General features: G+C 45.5%; 1 protein-coding gene across 1 annotated transcript in view; it reads right to left on the minus strand.

The window, feature by feature from the left end:
• Positions 1-6,149, minus strand: part of NCF4 (neutrophil cytosolic factor 4) — a 77,550-nt gene extending 71,401 nt beyond the window's left edge. The window contains exon 1 of the mRNA XM_077452259.1: positions 6,016-6,149. The gene's annotated coding sequence lies outside the window, so the exon portion shown is untranslated. The remainder of the gene's footprint in view (positions 1-6,015) is intronic.
• Between the last annotated feature and the right edge of the window lie 15,200 nt (positions 6,150-21,349).

The following is a 21,349-nucleotide window of genomic DNA, read 5'->3' on the forward strand; positions in this document are numbered from 1 at the left end:
GAAGGGTTTGTCTTCTTGGAGGCGGATTCGGTGGGTGGCACTCCTGGCACATCCCACATCAAACTCATCCTTTGAAAAAATCCTCTCCCATCTAGTCAGCTGGGCCTTGGCTCTCTCCTTCCAGGCTCCAGGTAGATCCGGGTTCTCCATGGAAAGTTTCTCCCAAACATCTCCTCCTTCACCCGTTCCTTTTACTTCTGACCAGCTGACTGGGGCCGCAGGACTCACCTGCCCCAACAGCATCCTGGCAGGGATCTCTATGGGTCTCTCCGTAGGGTTTCTCACACTCACTGGGACTCTTCCTCAAGCCTTCTTCAGGGCCTTGATTGAAATCACTTCCGGTATCACTTCCAGGCCTGAGTGGTCCTCCCTTGGATCGGATTCCAGCATGACAAAGGGGCCAGGCTGCTCCCAGGTAAGCTTCACCGTGGCCCTGAGGCAGGCTACCCCTCCGGGCTGCAGCACCACTCCCTCTCTCCCAAGTCTCCACACCTTCCCTATCCCCTCTCCTGGGGTCTTCTGCTCTAGGACCAACCGTTGATAGGCTGTCTTCAGTATGGGATGGATATTGGGATCTTGATGGTTTCTTGTCTCCACTAGAGGGGTCAGAAGTCTTCGCACCAGATCCGTATTGGTCCCTATGATGAGGGACATCTTGCTGGCCCCGGGCGGTCTAGGACACACAACTGCCAGGGTGTCAAACACCTCTGTTTTCCCCGCCACAGATGGATCGAAGGTCAGCTTTATGGGCAGGTAACCATCGTAGGGGAAACTCTGAGCTCCCAGGCCCCATATCTCCAGCTCTTCTATCTTCTGTATAGGCAAATGGCTCAAGTGCCTATCATAGAAGTCTCTGTACAACAAAGTCACTTGAGCTCCAGTATCCAGGAGGGCCTTCGTGTAGACTCCTTCCACCTGGATGGAGACAGTGGGGGATGGGCCGACCAATTCTTCTGGGTAGGGCCGGGTTGAGGCCACCCTCTTCTGGGGACCCGTCTTCATCCAGTTGGTTTTAGACTTAATTCTCTTTCGAGTCTGGTATGCATTGACCCTCCCCACAGTAATGGGAGTACAAACCCGCTGAGGGATGTTATCGTTTCTTATTTGTAGACATTCCTTCTGAGGGGTCTGGTTTTCTCTCTTCCTCTTCCCTCTATTCAGTTTGGAGTTCACTGAAAGGCATGGGCACCCGGTTGACTCCCTCACCGGGGCCCTCTGGCGTTTCCCGCCGGCTGGCGGTTATCTATCTTCTTCTTCTTGGGACTGGAACATCTACTGGCGAAGTGGCCACTGCCCCCGCAGTTGTAGCATAGCGTCTCTTCTCGATCTCGAGTGGGGCTTGGTGTTGGTGTATCTGGAAACAACTCCTTCCTAGGACTTGGTTTCTCGGCTCCCCCTTGACCTTTCGCCATCATAGCAGTCAACATCTCCATCACCTGGGACATCTGTAACTTCAAAGTGTCCACCTCCTTATCTCTAGCGGTAGTCATGGCCGGTGTAACTATTGCTACCGGTTGTTTGACGGGCTCGGTGAGATGTTCTTCCCTTTTTTCTTCCAGTAGGGCCTCTTCCTCTCTGATCATTCGGATGAGGTCAGTGTACTCCAGATTCTTCCCATCCAGTCGGGCACGCAGTGTCCATGCAATAGGATCCATGGGTTGAGCTCCCCTCAGTACCTGTTGAGCACGGGCCTCATCTACTTTTCTTGGGCTGATCCCCTTCTTTAGGATCATCCTATGCAGGATTTTATCTAAACGTTCCATGTAGTCTGATAGTTTTTCACCCTTTTTCTGGTAGCAATGCTCTAACTGATAAGCAAGCTCAGAGATTTACTCTGTCCCACCAAACACAATCTGTAGTACATCTAGGTACTCCTGCGCATTACAGTCTGTCCTGCTCATCTTCAGGTTGCGTACGGCCTCTAGAGCAGGCCCCTTTAGACTTTCCACAATCCTCTGCTTCTTTATGCGCTCTGGAACTTCCCATTCCTCTAGTGCCTGAGTTGCGCTATCTAACCACTCTTCAAATCCCTCTTCTTCCGAAGGTACAGGTTTCCTCCCTGAAAACATCCGGAGTTTTCTTTTCCCCCGACATCGGGTAATCTGTGGGATCCTTCTTGCACTGGGCCACTATCTCCCCCAGGACAGCACACAGTTCTGCGCTAAGGGTGGCCGGTGCTGATCTGAGACTCTCGGGTGAGGTACGGGCCGCAGCCTGCGGTGATCCCGTTGGCGAAGGCTCCTCCTTTATTGCGTGCGCCAACCTAAAGGATCTGTTGTCTTGTGTCCGTACACGGTTGCGCTTGCAAGCCTCCGGCATCCCATCCCAGTATTCCACTAGCGCATACTGATATGAGATGTCTGGGTCTGATTTTATCTCCATCACCCATGGTTCATGGTCTGGGGACACTGACTTCATTAACTCCTCTACGGTCTCAGTCGACCATTTCTCCCCTGGGAGGCTAATGACCACTGACTGACTTGGGTCGGCCTTAGCCGCTTCACACCACGCTCTGACTCCCTGTGGGTCCATGCCGGTACCTCTGGCGTGTTCACCGCTGTCTCAGAAATCCCGGATTTACGAGCCCCCACGTATAGCGATACCCTCACTTAAGAGGGCCGCAAGTTTGGTTTGGGTCCTGAGCACAGCTCCGCCAACCCCCCGGCAATCTGCACTACCCACTCTGGCACAGTTAGTATCTAGCAATACACATTAAATCACTTATACTCTAAATATGTGTGTGTGCGTGCGTGGGTAACTCAAGCTCATAGACAATCTTTGAAAGTATGTAACTGACTTTACTTGTTGTTTTATAAAAGGAATAACATGAATTGAACATTTGGTTTGCAACACATAAGCAGGTCCCTGCAGTAACCAGTAATAAAGATAAACAGAGTAATCAGCACAATAAAGTATTGCTATGCAACTCTAACGCTACCCTTTTTCAGCTACTTCCCCGCATGGGTAAACTAACACCCAGCACTATCTACCTATGCATTCAGGCCTGACTGATCTAGATGGAAGTCCAGTAAAACAATATTCGCTAGCAATCTTTCGGTGGTGCACTTGAAGAACAACTTTGTAATCCAAACGAATAATAAAGATAAAGCATCTGTCTTTAAACAGCTCTCACCACCCGGACAAGTCCAAGTCCGGTTTCTCTGCCTTTTCGTCTAGGAACAGGAATCCACCGACCTCCGAGTCTTCAATCCTTCTGGTGTACTGCAGCAAGGAATGAGAAAATGTCTCTCAGGTGCAACTAGGCTGGCAGAGAGCTCTTTGGAAAAGAGCACAAGGCCCAGGCTTCAGGCCTTGTGCCTCAGCAGTTCAGCACAGATCTCCTCTTGCTTGAAGAGAGGGGGGTGTCCAAAAAGAGCGAACTAGGCCTCTCCCCCTCCTTATATTTCCTCCCCCATAAGTCTCTGGGGCATAACTCAAAGCATCCTGGGAACCAGCGGGGTTCTGGGAACAGTAGTTTTATAGTTCTTAAAGAGACCCCGCTACATATATATATATATATATATATATATATATATATATATTTTTTTTTTTTTTTTTTTTTGGGGATATTTATTATAGCAAAAAGTAAAAAATATTGCTTTTTTTTCAAAATTTACGCACTTTTTTTTTGTTTATAGCACAAAAAATAAAACCCGTAGGGGTGATCAAATACCACCATACTATAACCTGCTATAACGGCGTGAAACGTGTTAGTGGTTTTATCCTTGCTGAATGTATTTATTATAACAAAGAAATTGTTTTCAATTGTTTTTGTTACATTTTTACATAAGCCTTATTATAGGCTTACCTGTCGGTAAAAATGACCAAGAGGGGTTTATAACCGCTTTAACACTTCTATTTCTGAAAGCATTCTTAATTTACAGCATTGTGTGTGTGCTTGTGTAACATATGTGTGTACGTTTCAAGACATTATCAGAACTGAAGATGTTGCAAATTCAGCTTACACACAACACTCTTCCTGTTAAGTAATCCCACTGGAAAATGCAGTAGACATCCTGTTGGTTAATCCAACCTTCTACTAATCTTAAATGAATGATACCAGAAAAAAAGCATTCTGCATTCAGTTACCTGGGATGGCACAGTGGTATAGTGGGTATCACTCTTGCCTAGCAGTAATAGGGTCACTGGTTTGAATCCCAACCATGACACTACCTGCCTGGAGTTTACATGTTCTCCCTGTGCCTGTGTGGGTTTCCTCTGGGTATTCTGGGTTCCTCCCACACTCCAAAGACATGCAGGTAGGTTAATTGGCTTCTGTCCAAAATTGGCCATGGTATATGAATGGAGACCTTGGATTGTGGGCTCCTTAAGGGTAGGCACCAATGTAAGTATGCAATGTACAGGGATAGGGACAATTGTAGACATTTACGCAGGGTGGGCTGGTGTCTTTACTCAACCTTACTAACTAAGTACCTAGAAATACATATGCTGTGAAATGTGACAAATTCTGTTTACAGTAAAAAAAAGTTTTCAATACATTTTAGGTAGAGTGGGGAAGTGTTGGAAGCTCTGTCAGATTTGTATTACTATGTGTGTCCATATTTGGGATTTGTGTCCATATTTGAGATTTGTGTCCATATATTCCCCTTTAAATTCTGTCTCAGAGACAGCTGTCATCCTGATGAAGATGCCTCCTACCTCCCTACAGGTCAGTGATGCTGCCTATAACAATAAAGAGCCAAAAAAAGTCTCAAGAGGGAGTAGGTCCAGCTTGACTTTAGAGGAAAAATCAATATTTGCCTATTACATAATTGGTAACCTGAGTGAATGTGGATGCATGTCTACAATTGTCCCTATCCCCGTATATTGTGTCTCATTTAAGATGCTCTTCTATTATATATTATTTATTTAAGATACCCATATAGCACCATCAATTTACACAGCACTGCACACTCACTACGGTCCCTACCCTCAAGGAGCCCAAAAATCACATTCATATACTAGAGCCAATTTTGGACAGAAGCCAATTAACCTCCCAACATGTCTTTGGAGTGTGGGAGGAAACCAGAGTACCCAGCAGAAACCCACGCAGGCACAGGAAGAACATGCAAACTCGAGGCAGGTAGTGTCATGGTTGGGATTCAAACCAGCAACCCTTTTTACCGTTAGGTGAGAGTGCTACCCACTACGCCACTATGGCACCCAATTATTACAGCAATGTCTATATCTGAATCTACCGACATTTCCAATAAGCAGTTTTATGAAAGGTATGGGCTCGTATGCATTTTTCATTTTTTAGAATGTGCAAAATGGGAATTGCTGAGTTTTGAACTATTAAACAAAAAGTAATAAAAGCGGGATCTGAACAGTGCATAAGATCAAAGGTGCAGCAGAAAACAAAGATATGAAAAGCCATTGTGGGACATTATCAGCAATGAGTGCTGTGTAGCCACTAAATAGTTAATAGAAATAATTAAAACAGTGACAAAAAAAATAAAAATAAAATAAGTAATAAAATCTGTTTTTGAGTGAAGAAATGCCCTCACTCTCTTTAAGATAACAGGAGTAATCTTAAAACTACAAAAAACAAAACAAAAACAAGAACAGAAACCAGCATAGGGCAGCAATTTGTCCTTATTATGTAGAAATAAAAGTAATACACGCACAAATAAAATCGCTGCATAATCCCTGAAAGCTTATTTTAGGGGACGACTAGTAACCAGGAACCGCCACAAAAATACTACAATGTGTGAGACATACACCAGTGTTGAAGCACAAGCACCTCTCCATAGACAGATAAAGGGAGTCTATGAAAATGGTGTCACTATTCATGTGTACCTTTGACAACACGTGTAAAATTGGTACAGCAGGTGCTAGCAGAACAGGACACTAGCACTAGGAGACACACTTGTATTCTTCCTCTTGTAATCCCTGCACCTAACAATGCACCATAGCTCTAATAAAGCATAAAACATATTTATAGCTTTAATGTACAAAAAAAAAAAAAAAAAATTATGCACTGAAAAAACTGATAGAAACCATTCTGAGTCTTACCTTCCCCACTCACACGCTGCTTCTCTGAACACAATACAAAGTGTTGTGCTGCCTGTATCAGAAAAGGGAAGCATGCAAAGTAAATAGCAACCAGCTCAAGTAGTGAAATAGGAAGTGAAGACAGATTTAAACCTCCCCCTCCAAACAGTCTTTTGTCTATGTATGTCAAAAATCCCCCGCCTACCAGTACAAGTTATGCAAGTCATTGGTACTATGGATTCCAGGAATATAACTACTGGTATTTAGAAAATGACAAGTACAGATCGTCCCCTAGTTACAAATGACAGGGAAACAACAGGAAGTGAGAGGAAATCTACCCCCAGGAAGGGAAATTCTCTCCTGTTGAAGTTATTATGGAAAAAGGTATCTCCGCTGATGCTTTATCACCAAGGCTTGTTTCCACAACAACCCAAAATTTTCAAAATCCAATTGTCATTGGGACAGAAAGTGAGCAAAGTGAGAAAAAAACAGCAAAACAAATGTTACAGGGGTGTTAACCCTTCCCTATGCTATCCAAAGAAATTAAAAATAGTTTTGTTGGCTGAAGCTACACTTAAAAAATGTAACTGTTCCAACTTACAAACAGATTTAATTTAAGAACAAACCTACAGACGCTGTCTTGTTTGCAACCCGGGGACCGCCTGTACCTTGTTAAGGAAGCAATAAGGCCCCTTTCACACGCGCGGACCGTATGTCCGTATTTCATCCATCCATTTTCCGATGAAATACGGACATACATGCATCCCTATGGGATAGTGGGTGTCAGCGGATGAACATCAGCTAACACCCGATGTTATCTGTATGGTCCGATTATGCAGACGGAGGAAAGAGTAATTTTTCTGATGTGCGCTGATGAGGCTGCACTGATGGCCACTTATAGGCGGCACTGATGGGCACTGATAGGTGCTCTGATAAGCACTGATGAGGTGGCACTGATGGTTGGCATTGATGGGTGGCACTGAAGGGCACCGATAGGTAGCCCTGAAGGGCACTGATAGATGGCACTGATAAGTGTCACTGATGGGCACTGATGGGCACTGGTAGGTGACACTGATAGGGAGCTCTGATCTGTGACACTGATGGGCATTGATTGGAAGCACTAGTGGGCATTGATGTTGTGGCACTGTGGGCACTGGTAGGTGGCACTGGCAGCTGACACTGGCGGGCACAGAAAATGCAGCCGTGGCTTTCTATGTGAGGGACTGATGTCTCTCTGACAGAAGCCGGTGATCAGCTTTTTCTTCCCCTCACGTTGACAGTCTGAGGGAAAAAATTACGATTACCAAGCATCTGTTTACATCACGTGATATGATGATCACGTGGTACGGGGCCAGGATCGACACCTTACTCGGATCTGTGATCAGCCGAGTTTCATAGACTCGGTGATCACAGAGAGTGCGACCCTCAGGGATGCGCAGACATCGCTTGCTCGGGAGGATGTCCATGGATGCCCTCCGGCCAATTAAGGCCTGCGCTGTAGCCATCTTTCTGCTATAGCACAGGTGGCAAGTAGTTAAAAAACAATTGTATATTGCGTTTATTTTTGAGGACCGTGTGAATGAAGCCTCAGATTTTTCATTGACAAATGTTAGGAGGGAGATGACAGACAGGGCCATACAGTGAGTTCATTTTGGTTTATCAGGGATTAGTGGATCAGTGTATGGCCAGCCCTACACTGATCCACTATCCACTCAGTCTATTGAGGTTTCTGACGCAAAGCTTGTTGTGTTAGCTGAATACAACTTCTGTACATTTTTTAGGTACTAATTTTAAAAATGAATGTTATGACATCTAAGGGTCCTTTCACACGGGACAGATCTGTGATGATCCGCCCCGTGAACATCCGCTTTCTCAGCGTGTATCGCTCCGTTGATCCCCACTGAGCCAGCGGATGACAGGGTGGTCCCTGCATAGTGTGACAGTCTGTCTCCAGTCTCCCCATGGGGTGATCGGATGAACACAAACCGTCTGTCCATGTTCATCCAATCCGCTATGCAGACAGATATAAAATTTTGAAAAAATCCTATTCTTCTAACAAACTATAAAACAGTTGTGTGTTTTTTTTTCTTCAAAATTTCCAGTCCTTATTGTTATATTTAGCAAAGGATAATTAAAAAAAAAAAAAAACGGCAGCAATTAAATACCACCAAAAGAAAGCTCTATCTGTGTGAAAAAAATGATAAAAATTTTATTTGGCATGACATCGCAATTGTTATTCAAAGGGTGACGGCGCTGAAAGCTGAAAATTGGTTTGGGCAGGAAGGGGGTTTAAGTGCCTAGTAAGCAAGTGGTTAATTACAGATCTGAACACAGCTGCATTGCTTTTAATAGAGTCATTCATACAGGTGCGTAAACATGCACTGCATTCAGATCAGTAACAAAGAAAATTTTAATCTAAGAACATGCACATTTCACACTTATGTGTATCAACGCATGTATGTGAGCATGTAAATGAGGTCTACAAACAACAAAGGGGAAATATGAATTATTATTATGTACTCATATGTGTCTTTACGTATTTAAATTCCTATATACACAAATCATTACACAAGAGATTCATCCATCAAGGAGGAATCTACTGTATATGTGTATGGCCAGTATATAGTATGACAAGTTAAAATAGTGTAGCCCCCTGGTGTTTAGGCAGGGTTGCTCTTAAATTTACCTGCCAGGTATAGCTGCCTTGGCTAATTGTTAAGGATCAATTGATTTCACTCTAAAGCTCGGATTTTCTGCCGTGTGATGACAGGCGGAAAATCCGACTGTTTGTATGCTCCATCAGACAATTGTTGACGGATTTTACGCAGACAAATGTTGGATGGTAGGCTTTAAAATGCAAGGTCAGATTATGGGTATATGGGGTATTCCAGCCAATGGGCAGGGGTTTTATTAAATCCCTTGGTCTTCTGGGAAAACCTATATATTTGGGTGGAGTCAGGTGATTGGGGTTCTGTGTCTGGGTGGAAGTTTGTTGTATTGCCTGGGCTGCTAGGCCAGAGATTGGGCCTATCCAAGGCACAACTGGCTACTAAGTATAAAAAAATAATTTCTTGATCATACATCACGGGACACAGGAGCTTCATTACATAGTGGGTTATATAGGCACCTCTGGTGATTGGACACTGGTTGACCACAATTAAGGAGAATTACTCCCCTATATAACCCCTCCCATCTGGGAGGCACCTCAGTTTTTTCGCCAGTGTCTATGGTGGTTGGTCACGTAAAACATTAGCTCTATGCAGGTCCCTGCGAGGGCCTGAGGGCTACAACAAACCGGATCCATACCTCGGGCCGATATTTTGACTCCCAAGATGGTATGGTACCCGGGTCTCGTCAGCCGAAGAAGCAAGGTTTTGCCTGTAAGTCCTCTCCATTGGAAGACTGGGCTCTGGGAAAACCAGACTTGGTGTACTGTTTATACAGAGCGCATGAAAGTTTCTGGCAGAGCTTTCTACATGGCCCAGGTAGGAGGTTCTTCAGAGAAAGAGCCCCAGATAAACCTGAAGGTTGGCTAACAATACCCGCCGTGATGGGTGAAGGCTGGAATTTGTCTGGTTCAGCAATTCCTGCGGCGAGGACAGGTAAGGGAAGTTAATCCTGTGTATATATATAATTATATGAATGGATTTCTTCATTGTGAGTAGTTGTATGTCTTACCTGGTTTCCACCACTAGAGGGAGTAAGAGCAGCCTGATGCATACTTACATGCCTTTCAGTACACACGCTCAGTGAAGCCTGGTTCTCCAGCTGACTCACGTCTCCATTACAGTCCCTGCCACATCAAGGTAAACAGGGGTCCCACGTAGTCTGGGGGTCCCACGCAGCTCCTGTGGAGTTCTCCTTTCCCCCCTGGATCCCGCTGTCCTCTTGCACGCGCGCGGGCGTGTGCACGCGCACCGGGCGCGTTCCCGGCCTAATGGAGGAGGGGGGAGTGTGGTTGTGAGCCGTGCACGTTGGTGTGCACGGCGCTGTAATGCACAGGCGCCAGGCGGCAGTTTGTAAAAAGTCCAGAGCGTCAGGGGGCTGTAAGTGGAGACACAGGAGCTGTGGGCAGTAAGCATCCGTGGAATTAGATCCAGGCAAACCTAGACACCTACTCAGCATCAGGTTGTGCAGTTTAAGCATATATATTTATTCTGAGACTTTAAGCACAACAGTGATCGGCACATCACGGATCTGGTGGACAGATTACTGGGAGGGGCTGGGGAAGACCCAGCTGTCATGGTGCACGTTGGCACCAATGACAAAGTCAGAGGCAGATGGAGTGTCCTAAAGAATGATTTTAGGGACTTGGGAGCTAAGTTGAGGAAAAGGACCTCCAAGGTAGTATTCTCAGGAATACTACCAGTACATCGAGCCACACCACAAAGGAAGAGGGAGATTAGGGAAGTAAACAAGTGGCTCAAAAGCTGGTGTAGTAAGGAGGGGTTTGGGTTCCTGGAGGACTGGGACGACTTCTCAGTCGACAACCAGTACTATAGAAGGGATGGACTGCACCTAAATGAGGAGGGTGCAGATCAGCTGGGATTGAGGATGGCCAAAAAGTTAGAGGGTTTTTTAAACTAGGTGATGGGGGGGTGGGTTCAGAGATAGAGATAGTCAGCGTGGAGCATATTCCAGAGGGTAATATTAGGGGCATTAGTGGTGGGGTAACCGAAGCACATAAACCCAAGGTAAATATAGTAGCAAGTCCTAGTTGTAATCTTGGAACACCCAAGAGGATAGTGTGTGACCGGTCAAAATATATTAATACATTAAAATGTTTGTTTGCCAATGCCAGAAGTCTGCCAAGCAAAATAGGCGAGTTGGAAGCTCTGGTGCATCAGGAGAGCTATGATGTAATCGGTATTGCTGAAACTTGGCTTCATTCCTCACATGACTGGGCTATTAATATTCCTGGCTATGCACTCTTTCGGAAAGACAGAGTAAAAAGGAAAGGTGGAGGGGTCTGTCTGTATGTGAGAAATAATCTCAAAGCAAGTGAGAAAGAGGACCTGGTGGGCGGAGAGTGTGATGAGTCTGAGGCATTATGGGTAGAACTGCATACAGATGCGCGTAGTTCAAAGTTAATCATTGGAGTTTGTTATAGACCACCCAATGTTAATGAGGAGGTGGAGACTCAGCTCCTTGCAAAGATAGAAAGGGCTGCAAGGGCTGGGACAGTGATAATAATGGGGGATTTTAACTACCCAGAAATTGACTGGGGTAATTGCACTGCTGGGACAGTTAAAGGGCAAAAATTTGTAAACCTATTACAGGACAATTTTATGGTACAGTTTATTGAGGCCCCAACTAGGAATGATGCTCTGTTGGACCTGGTAATCTCAAACCATGCAGAACGTATTACTAATGTTCAGATAAAGGAACATCTGGGTAGCAGTGACCATAACATGATTTCATTTGATGTTAGCTGTAAGCAAAAATCACATACGGGAAAGATAAAAACACTTAAATTCAAGAGAGCAAATTTTCCAAGGATGAGGGCTGCTCTCCAGGACTTAGACTGGGAGAGAATATTGGCACCAATGGGCACAGAACAGAAATGGGAATTCTTCAAAAAGACTGTTTGTGATCTCACGGCAAAGTATATTCCCATGGGCAATAAGTTTAAAAGGTTAAAAATAAAGCCGATGTGGCTCACGGCCAAAGTTAAAAAAGCTATAAACTATAAAAAAAGAGCTTTCAAAAAATATAAAAATGAAGGAACACTAGTGTCATTTAAATGTTACAAGGAATTTAACAGAATATGTAAAAAGGAAATCAAGGATGCAAAAATTCAAAATGAAAGACAGATTGCAAAAGACAGTAGGACAAACCCCAAAAAATTCTTCAAATATATTAATAGTAAAAAGGTTAAGTCTGAGCATGTAGGCCCTTTGCAAAATAATCTGGAGTGGGTGACTGGGGACAAAGAGAAGGCTAACTTATTAAATACTTTCTTCAGCTCTGTGTATACAGCATGGGGGAGCTCATGTCCACAATGGGGGTGGTACTGACGCAGCCCCTAATCCACAATGGCTCATAAGTGATATGGTCCAGAAATATTTGGACAGAATAAAGGTGGAGAAAGCACCTGGACCTGATGGCATCCACCCACGGATCCTAAAAGAATTGAGCTCTGTAATTTCAAAGCCATTGTATCTAATTTTTAGGGACTCATTAATGACAGGAATAGTACCACTGGATTGGCGCAGGGCCAATGTGGTGCCTATATTTAAAAAGGGAACAAAGTCTTTACCAAGTAATTATAGACCCGTTAGTTTAACTTCTATAGTTGGGAAGATACTGGAGGGATTAATAAAAGACCACATAGATGAGTTCTTGCAGGAAAAAAATATTTTGAGCAACAGACAGCATGGATTCATGAAAGCGCCTAGAGGCGATTCAGTTCGCATTGTGCGCTATATAAGTATTTCATTCATTCATTCATTCAAAGACAGGAGTTGTCAGACAAACCTGATTTCTTTTTATGAGGTGGTAAGTAAAACCTTGGACAGAGGGGTGGCGGTGGACGTGATATATTTGGATTTTGCAAAAGCATTCGATACTGTTCTGCACACACGGCTCATGTGTAAGGTAAAGTCTACAGGTTTGGAAACATCAGTTTGTAGATGGATAGAAAACTGGCTAAAAGACAGAATTCAGAGAGTAGTGGTTAATGATTCTTACTCTGAATGGTCTAAGGTTATGAGTGGTGTACCCCAAGGTTCAGTGCTGGGACCCTTACATTTTAATATCTTTATAAATGATATTGGGTCTGGGATCAAGAGTAACATTTCCGTCTTTGCAGATGACACCAAGCTATGTGGTGCAATAACGTCCTTACAGGATGTCACTAATTTACAAGCAGACCTCAATGCTCTGTCTAATTGGGCGACTATGTGGCAGATGAGGTTTAATGTTGAGAAATGTAAGGTTATGCACTTGGGGGCTAAGAATATGCATGCATCATACACGCTAGGGGGAGTACAACTGGGGGAATCCATAGTGGAGAAGGATCTGGGGGTTTTGGTAGATCATAAGCTCAATAATAGCATGCAATGCCAAGCTGCGGTTTCCAAAGCGAGCAAAGTCCTTTCTTGTATTAAGAGAGGTATGTACTCCAGAGAGAGAGATATAATTTTGCCCCTGTTCAAATCATTAGTAAGACCTCATCTGGAATATGCCGTTCAGTTTTGGGCACCAGTTCTCAAAAAGGATATCGGGGAACTGGAGAAAGTGCAGAGAAGGGCAACCAAACTGATAAGAGGCATGGAGCAACTCAGCTATGAGGAAAGATTAGAGGAACTGAATTTATTCACTCTTGATAAGAGGAGATTAAGGGGGGATTTGATCAACATGTACAAATATATAAGGGGTCCATATAGGGAACTTGGTGTCGAGTTATTCACTTTAAAGTCAACAAAGAGGACAAGGGGGCACTCTTTACGTCTAGAGGAGAAGAGATTTCATCTCCAAATACGGAAAGGTTTCTTCACAGTAAGAGCTGTGAAAATGTGGAATAGACTCCCTGCAGAGGTGGTTATGGCCAGCTCAGTGGATTGCTTTAAGAAAGGCCTGGATTATTTCCTAAGTGTACGTAATATAACTGGGTACTAAAATTTATAGGTAAAGTTGATCCGGGGAAAATCCGATTGCCTCTCGGGGATCAGGAAGGAATTTTTTCCCCTGCTTTAGCAAATTGGATCATGCTCTGCTGTTTTTTTTTTGCCTTCCTCTGGATCAACTGTGGGTATAGAATTGGGTATATGGGCTGGTATATGTATGTGTGTATATATGTGTATGTATATGTATGTGTATGTATATATATATATATATATATATATATATATATATATATATATATATATATATATATATATATATGTGTATATGTGTATATATATGTATAGTATATTTTTTTTTATTTATTTATTTATTTATTTTTTTGGTTGAACTGGATGGACTTGTGTCTTTTTTCAACCTGACTAACTATGTAACTATGTAACTATGTAACTATGTAACTATGTAACTTGTACTAGTACCTCTGCTTTGTAGCTTAGGACTATGTCTCCTCGTAAGAGGGTTTCAGGGGGAGGTAGCAAAGGCACTGGTAAATCACCGCCTAGGTCCAGGGGTTCTAAAAGAGTGCCATTAAGTTACCATCCCCCCCTGCAAGACTGGAGCCAGCCTCTCATCTCCCTATCTTAGGATGGGGATCAAGAGCAGTCGGATGAATCAGAGGAAGAGGAGAGAGTCCCCTCCTCCCAGGCGCTCAGAAAACAGGTGCAGTATTATACTGAATTGGTGCGTACCACATTCAGAATGCCTGCTGCTGAAGTCGCTACGTCCTCTGTTTCTTCCCTGGGAGTCAGGAAAGCCCCACAGACTGCCTATTCCTTTCCAATCCATCCCTTAAAGCGGTTCTTCACCCTAAAGGGGAAGTTCCGCTAATCTTATCCCTCCCCCCCTCCGGTGCCACAATCGGCACCTTTCAGGGGGGAGGGGGGTGCAGTTACCTGGATAATCCAGGTAACTGCACCCACTTCCGGCCAGACCGCCGCAGACCCCCGCAGACGCTCCGCCCCCCCCCGTTGTGTTCTGGGAAACACACAGTTCCCAGAGACACAGCGGGGGACCATAAGAGACGCGCAGCGCGACTCGCGCATGCGCAGTAGGGAACCGGGCAGTGAAGCTGTAATGCTTCACTTCCCGATTCCCTGACAGAGGATGGCGGCGGTGGCAGCAGCGAGACGAGCGATCGCTCGTCATCTGCCGCCGACATCGCTGGAACCTGGGACAGGTAAGTGTGATTTTATTAAAAGTCAGCAGCTGCAATATTAGTAGCTGCTGGCTTTTAATATTTTTTTTTTAGGTGCAGCTCCTCTTTAATGGATGAATTGTTGTATAAGGATTGGGGACATCCCAATAAACTGTTTGCTCCTCCTAAAAAGGTTTTCTTTGCATTATCCTCTGGAGGAAAGTTTCACCAAGAAGTGGGGGGTCCCATCTGTTGATGCGGCTGTTTCTTGCGTGAATGAAACCTGACTTGTCCTTTGGATATTGCGCAGGTATTTAAAGATCCAACTGATAAGAAGCTGGAAACCTTATTAAAAAGCATCCTTTTCCATGACTGGCGCTGTGGTGCAACCTACAGTCGCAGCCGTGGGGTTGTGTCAGTTCCTCAAGGAACAGGTTAAGCAGATGCTTGGGATCCTTCCCAGTGAGGAAGTAGAAAATTATGCAGAACTGCCTCATATTCTGTGCTTTATGATTGATGCGATTTTGGATTCTGTCCAACAAGCATCACGTTTGTCCCTCATGTTGGTACACATGCGAAGAGCCCTATGGCTAAAGAATTGGGCAGCTGAGCTGTCATGCAAGAAGCATTTGATTGGGTTCCCGTTTAAAGGGGAACGTTTGTTTGGAGAAGAATTGGATAAATTCGTCCAAAATATTTCAGGGGGCAAATCTACTCTCCTTTCAATCAAAAGGAGCAAGCGTCCTTCATTCAGGTGTGCTCTCTCTCCCGAAGCATCAAGCTCTAAGCAGTGGCGACGGCCTTCTCAGCCCTCCTCTACTAGAAAGGCTCAAGGCAGAGCCCAGGGGCAGGAAAAGACTTGGGGGCGAAAGCCTGCCAAGCAAAGCCCAAAAACGTCCTTGTGAAGGGGCGTCCCCGCTCGGCAGAGTGGGGGGAAGGCTCCTGCAGTTTGCAGGAGCCTGGCAGAAAGAGATCCAGGACAAGTGGGTAATCTCTTCGGTATCTCTGGGCTACAGGCTAGAGTTTCAGGAGATTCCACCTTCTCGTTTCCTAAGGTCAAGGATCCCCAGGGGTCCAGTAAAGCAAAAACCGCTATTTCTGGCCTTAGATCACTTACTATCCCAGGGGGTGATAGTAGAAGTGAACCCAAAGAACAGGGTTCAGGGTTTTACTCAAATCTCTTCACTATTCCAAAGCCAAATGGAAGTGTTAGACCTATCCTGGATCTGAGGGATCTGAACCGGTTTTTACGCATCCGGTCCTTCCGAATGCAGTCAATCCGCACTGTGGTCTCCTCCCTGCAAAGGGGAGAATTCATGGCATCAATAGATATCAAAGATGCATATCTCCATGTGCCAATTTTTCCCGCACACCAAAAATGTCTAAGGTTCGCGGTAGAGCGGCGCCATTTTCAATTTGTGGCATGCCATTCGGGCTTGCTACGGCCCCTCGAGTCTTTACAAAGATTCTGGACCCTCTCTTAGCAGACCTAAGAGCTCAGGGCATAGCCGTCATGGCTTATCTAGACGACTTGCTTCTCATGGAGAAAACAGCAGCGTTCCTGAATCACAGCGTCACCAAAACGCTAGAACACCTGGAACACCTAGGTTGGATCATAAACCTAAAAAAGTCGTCCCTACAGCCTGCCACCAGGTTGGAATACCTGGGCATGATCATTGACACCGCTCAGGGCAAGGTGTTTCTTCCAAGGCTAAAGGCCTTGGCCATTGGGGATCTGGTGCGCCTAATTCTGGGCAGAAGATCTTCCCCCATTCGGTTGTGCATGAGACTGTTAGGAAAAATGGTCGCCTCCTTCGAGGCCGTCCCATTTGCCCAGTTCCACTCAAGGCCTCTGCAAAGATGCATACTTGCGGCTTGGAACAGGAAGCCCCAATCCTTGGATCTTCCTATGCGTCTATCCCCAGGGACACGCAAGAGTTTCGTCTGGTGGTTGCAAACCAAGAATTTGCTGAAGGGCAAAACTTTTCTTCCTCTTCCATGGAAGATTATCACAACAGATGCCAGCCTGACAGGCTGGGGAACAGTGTTGGAGGAGACGTGCTCGCAGGGGAAATGGTCTGTGATCGAGAAGCTACTGCCCATAAATATCTTGGAGATCCGGGCAGTTTACATGGCTCTCATAAAGTGGTCTTACAGACTACGAGGTCTCCCGGTTCGGGTTCAGTCCGACAATGCCACAGCAGTGGCTTATATCAATCACCAGGGCGGTACCAGGAGTCTGGTGGCCCAAAAAGAGGTGAATCGCATACTTGTCTGGGCAGAAAAGCATGTTCCGTGTCTTTCTGCAGTCTTCATTCCAGGAGTGCAAAATTGGCAGGCGGATTTTCTGAGCCGCCAGCAGTTGTGCCCAGGAGAATGGGCTCTGCACCCCGACGTGTTTCGGAACATATGTCACAGGTGGGGTACTCTGGTTGTAGATCTGTTTGCATCCAGGTTCAACAGGAAACTGGACAAGTTTGTGTCAAGGACAAGAGATACACTTGCTCAGGGGTCAGATGCTCTGACAGTTCCCTGGGATCAGTACAATCTGATCTATGCCTTCCCCCCGAGCCCGCTTCTGTCGCGGTTCCTGGGAAGAGTCAAGAGGGAGACAAAGTCGGTCCTTTTGGTGGCCTCGGCTTGGCCCAGGCGACCATGGTACGCGGAGATCATGAAGTTGGCAGTAGGCAGGCCATGGATCCTCCCTCTCCAGCCAGATCTGCTCTCACAGGGTCCAATCTACCATCCTGCTTTACGCAGTCTGAATTTGACGGTTTGGCTGCTGAGACCCACATTCTGAGAGACCGTGGCCTTTCGGGGCCAGTCCTTTCTACTCTGGTCAATGCCAGAAAGCCGGCCTCCAGGCTTATTTATTACAAAATCTGGAGGACATATGTTTCCTGGTGTGAACTCAGGAAATGGCATCCTAGAAAGTATGTCATTAACAGAATCTTGGCCTTTCTCCAGTCAGGCCTAGAAATGAATTTGGCCATAAGCACTATCAAGGTGCAGATTTCGGCCCTGTCAGTGTTTTTTCAAAAGCCACTTGCATCACATTCCCTGGTACGGGCTTTTATCCAGGGGGCCATGCGGATAAGACCGCCAGTTAAACCTCCGGTATGCCCTTGGGATCTGAATTTGGTTCTCTCGGCCTTGCAGGGGCAACCATTTGAACCTTTGCATCTGGCTTCATTAGTTCTCCTGACTAAAAAATTGGTCTTCTTGGTAGCCATATCTACGGCTAGAAGAGTATTAGAGCTGGCAGCTCTTTCCAGCAAGGAGCCGTATCTAATTATTCATAAGGCAGGTGGAGGAAGGGGTGTGGCCGGATGTTGATGGGAGTGGACGTGTGTGAGGAGTGAGAGCATGGTGCCGCTCTACCCTTCGTTACCCTGCTTGCTCTGATGTCCTTACTCTGATCCCCCCTGGATTATCCGAACGGCGGTAGCTTGCTTGTGCGGTTCGTGCTGGAGCGCGGGGATTGCTGGTGTTCGTGTGGAGCGATCGGAACGGGGGCCGAGAGTCTCGTGAGATCTCGAGCGGCTCCTGGACTCCCGCAACCCTGCAGAGCTCCTCCCTCCGCTCCGTTCGAGCTTGGTGCTCGACACGTGTGGCGTGCCCGGCACCTTAGGCTCTGGGCGGCGGGTTGGTTGGCGCACGGTGTGGAGGTGAGAGGGGACTCCTGTGTAGAGCTCCCTCTCCCCTGCCCTCCCCCGCTCTCCCCCCCTTGTTTACTGCTCTCGGTAGACTAGTTGGAGTGGCTGATGAGATAAGAGGCAGTGAATTGCAAGTTACACTGGCAGCACTGCATGTCTTCTTTTTCTTTTGGGGAGAGAGTGGAATACCCGGATAGCTTGGATGCCTTGCATGGACCTGTGGAACGCGATATGGCTATGAACCAGCAATTAAGATAAGTGCTTTTTCTCTTTCTTGTTCCCAGCTGCTCTTGAAGTGAACCACTGATTGGAACTGCGGTATTTTGAATATTATGCTGATATATACAAATAATAATAGTTTGCTATAGCACTGAATCCGTTGCTTGAGGACTGAGCAAGTGTCATCTACACAAAGAGAGACATTACAACAGCTCGGCTCCCTCCCTCTCCCCCTTTTTTTTTTTTTTTGTTATATTATTTCTTCCCTGTCTGTTCAGTTGATAAGTGGAAGTTGATTATTTGCATGGTGGGCCTGCTTGTGGCTATTTAAGCTAATTATGTCTAGAAAAAGGTCCCCTGAGGACCAAATACCTGCAGAGGGTCAACAAATCACCCGTGCCGCTAAGGACAAAACCAACCAAATGTCGGCAGCAGCAGCGGCAGCGGCAAAACTGGAGCGCTATGCCCATTCTGGCCCAGCCTCACCCAGCAATTCAAGCTCTCAGCAGGGAAATTTATATAATAAAGACATCAAAAATTCTTCTACTGATAGAAGGAGTCAAGGCCAGTGTCTGGCCAACCCCATCTTACCAGCAGCTAAATCGGGGGGCAGTAGGGGAGGGGGAGGAGGAAAGCTTCCAATAGCAACAATAAATTTGGAAACAACGCTAAGTAGCTCCCATGCATTGATGCCGAGTAATGTGGATGAGGAACCCACATTAAGAGACATTTTGAACGCAATTAAGGAATGTAAGAACTCGATATCCAATTTTGATGAACAGCTAAGATATATAAAGGAGGAACTACTGTCCATGAGACAGGAATTGAATAGGACTATACTAAGAACTACCGAGCTCGAGGAACGCATGGGTGCGATGGAGGATGAGCTGAGGCCTATGAGGCTGGAAATTGAGTCATTTAAAAAAGAAGCTATCATACAAGCGGATAAACTTGACGAGATGGAGAATAGGAATCGGCGAAATAATATCAGGGTGCTAGGTCTCCCTGAACATTGTGAGGGGACTGATTTGATAGGCTTCCTTGAGGGGTGGTTCCGAGAACTCTTCGGGGCGGCAACATTTACTCCGATATTTGCAATAGAGCGGGCACATCGTACCCCGGGAAAAACCCGCCATATGGGGGAGCGTCCTAGGCCTATAATGCTTAAGATTCTTAATTATCAGGATAAAGTGTCCCTACTGCGAGAGGCCAGAATGAGGGGAGACATCAGGTTTAAGGGAGCTAGGATTTCTTTGTATCCTAATTTTTCTCCTGACCTCCAGAAAAGAAGAGCCGAATTTATACCAGTCAAAAGAGAAATGGTTAAATATAAGTTAGAATATGCACTCCTCTATCCAGCCCGCCTAAGGGTAATCGCACTAGGAAAAACGCTCTTTTTCAACACGCCAAAGGAAGCATCCCAATGGCTAGATGAAATAAAAAAAGATTTATAAATATATGTTATAGGGCAGATAGAGGGTTTTTAAGGGATTTGGGGGTATATACTTTTGGGGGGGGTGGATAGGAATAAGGGGTAAACTTGTTGGAAGGGGTGTTTTTTTTTTTTCCCTTTGATATTATGCACAATATGGGTGGGGGGCAGGGGTCGAGCAGCAAGGGTGTGTGGAGTACAAGTGGAGATGTGTAGTGGGGGACAGAGGGTCCCTATGAGTGGGCAAAGATTGGGGGTGAAAGCACTTAGTAGGATTGGTATGAGTGAGTGGTGGGAGGGTTGTAAGAAGGCCACAAATGTACCCCTAGGGGGTAGCCCTAAGGGGCGAGGGGGGTGGGAGAGGGAGGTTGGTGAAAGGGGAGGGGGGAGAGTTGAGGTGGGAAGGGGGGGAAAGGGAACAACAATAAAAATAACACAAGGACACATACATTTGGGTGGGAGAGTTGGGAAGGGAGGGTGGGGTAAGGGAATGATAATAAAAGTAATACAAGGATATACAAATTTGGGTAAGGGAATGATAATAAAAATAATACAAAGATACATAAGTTTGGGGATGCACTATTTAGGAGGGGATGGGAGAAAATGGTATGCACTATATAGAGTATATGTATGTAAGATTAAGGGGAAGGGAAAGGGAGGGGAAGGTTTTCTCCTTTTTTTTTTCTCTTTTCTGGTATTAATATATTTATACACTTTCTTCACCGTTTTTTTCTGTTATTTTCAAAACTGCCCAATTTTTAGGTTATTAAGTAATGATGCAGGGGAAAAGAATTAGGATAGTATCATGGAATGTGCGGGGCCTGGGAGATCCGACCAAAAGAAAAGTGGTCTTGTCAGCTTTAGAGGGTAAAGGACCCGGATTATTATGCCTTCAGGAGACCCACTTAACGGGCGATACGATTCGGTGCCTACAAGGTCGGAAATTCCAGACCCAGTTCCATTCCATGTTCTCAACCTATGCAAGAGGGGTTAGCATCCTTGTTGACAGGGCGATTCGTTTCTCCTGCTATAATAGCTGTATAGATGTAGAGGGTAGGTATATTTTTTTATATTGTCAAATTGAAAATAGTCCCTACGTGATAGCCAACATATATGTCCCTCCTCCATCTAAATTGGAGATTTTATACAAGCTATTAGCCTTTGTAATAGATAAACCTGATATCCCGGTGATAGCAGTAGGGGACTTTAATGAGGTCTTGGATAAATCCTTGGACAGGTTTCCAACTGGAAAAACATCAACGGTGAAAGATGAAACAAGGTTAGCTC

Source organism: Lithobates pipiens, unplaced genomic scaffold, assembly GCF_037356315.1.
Source record: "Lithobates pipiens isolate NorthernLeopardFrog02 unplaced genomic scaffold, aLitPip1_a1.2 Scaffold_23, whole genome shotgun sequence".
In the NCBI taxonomy this organism is placed as follows: Eukaryota; Metazoa; Chordata; class Amphibia; order Anura; family Ranidae; genus Lithobates; species Lithobates pipiens.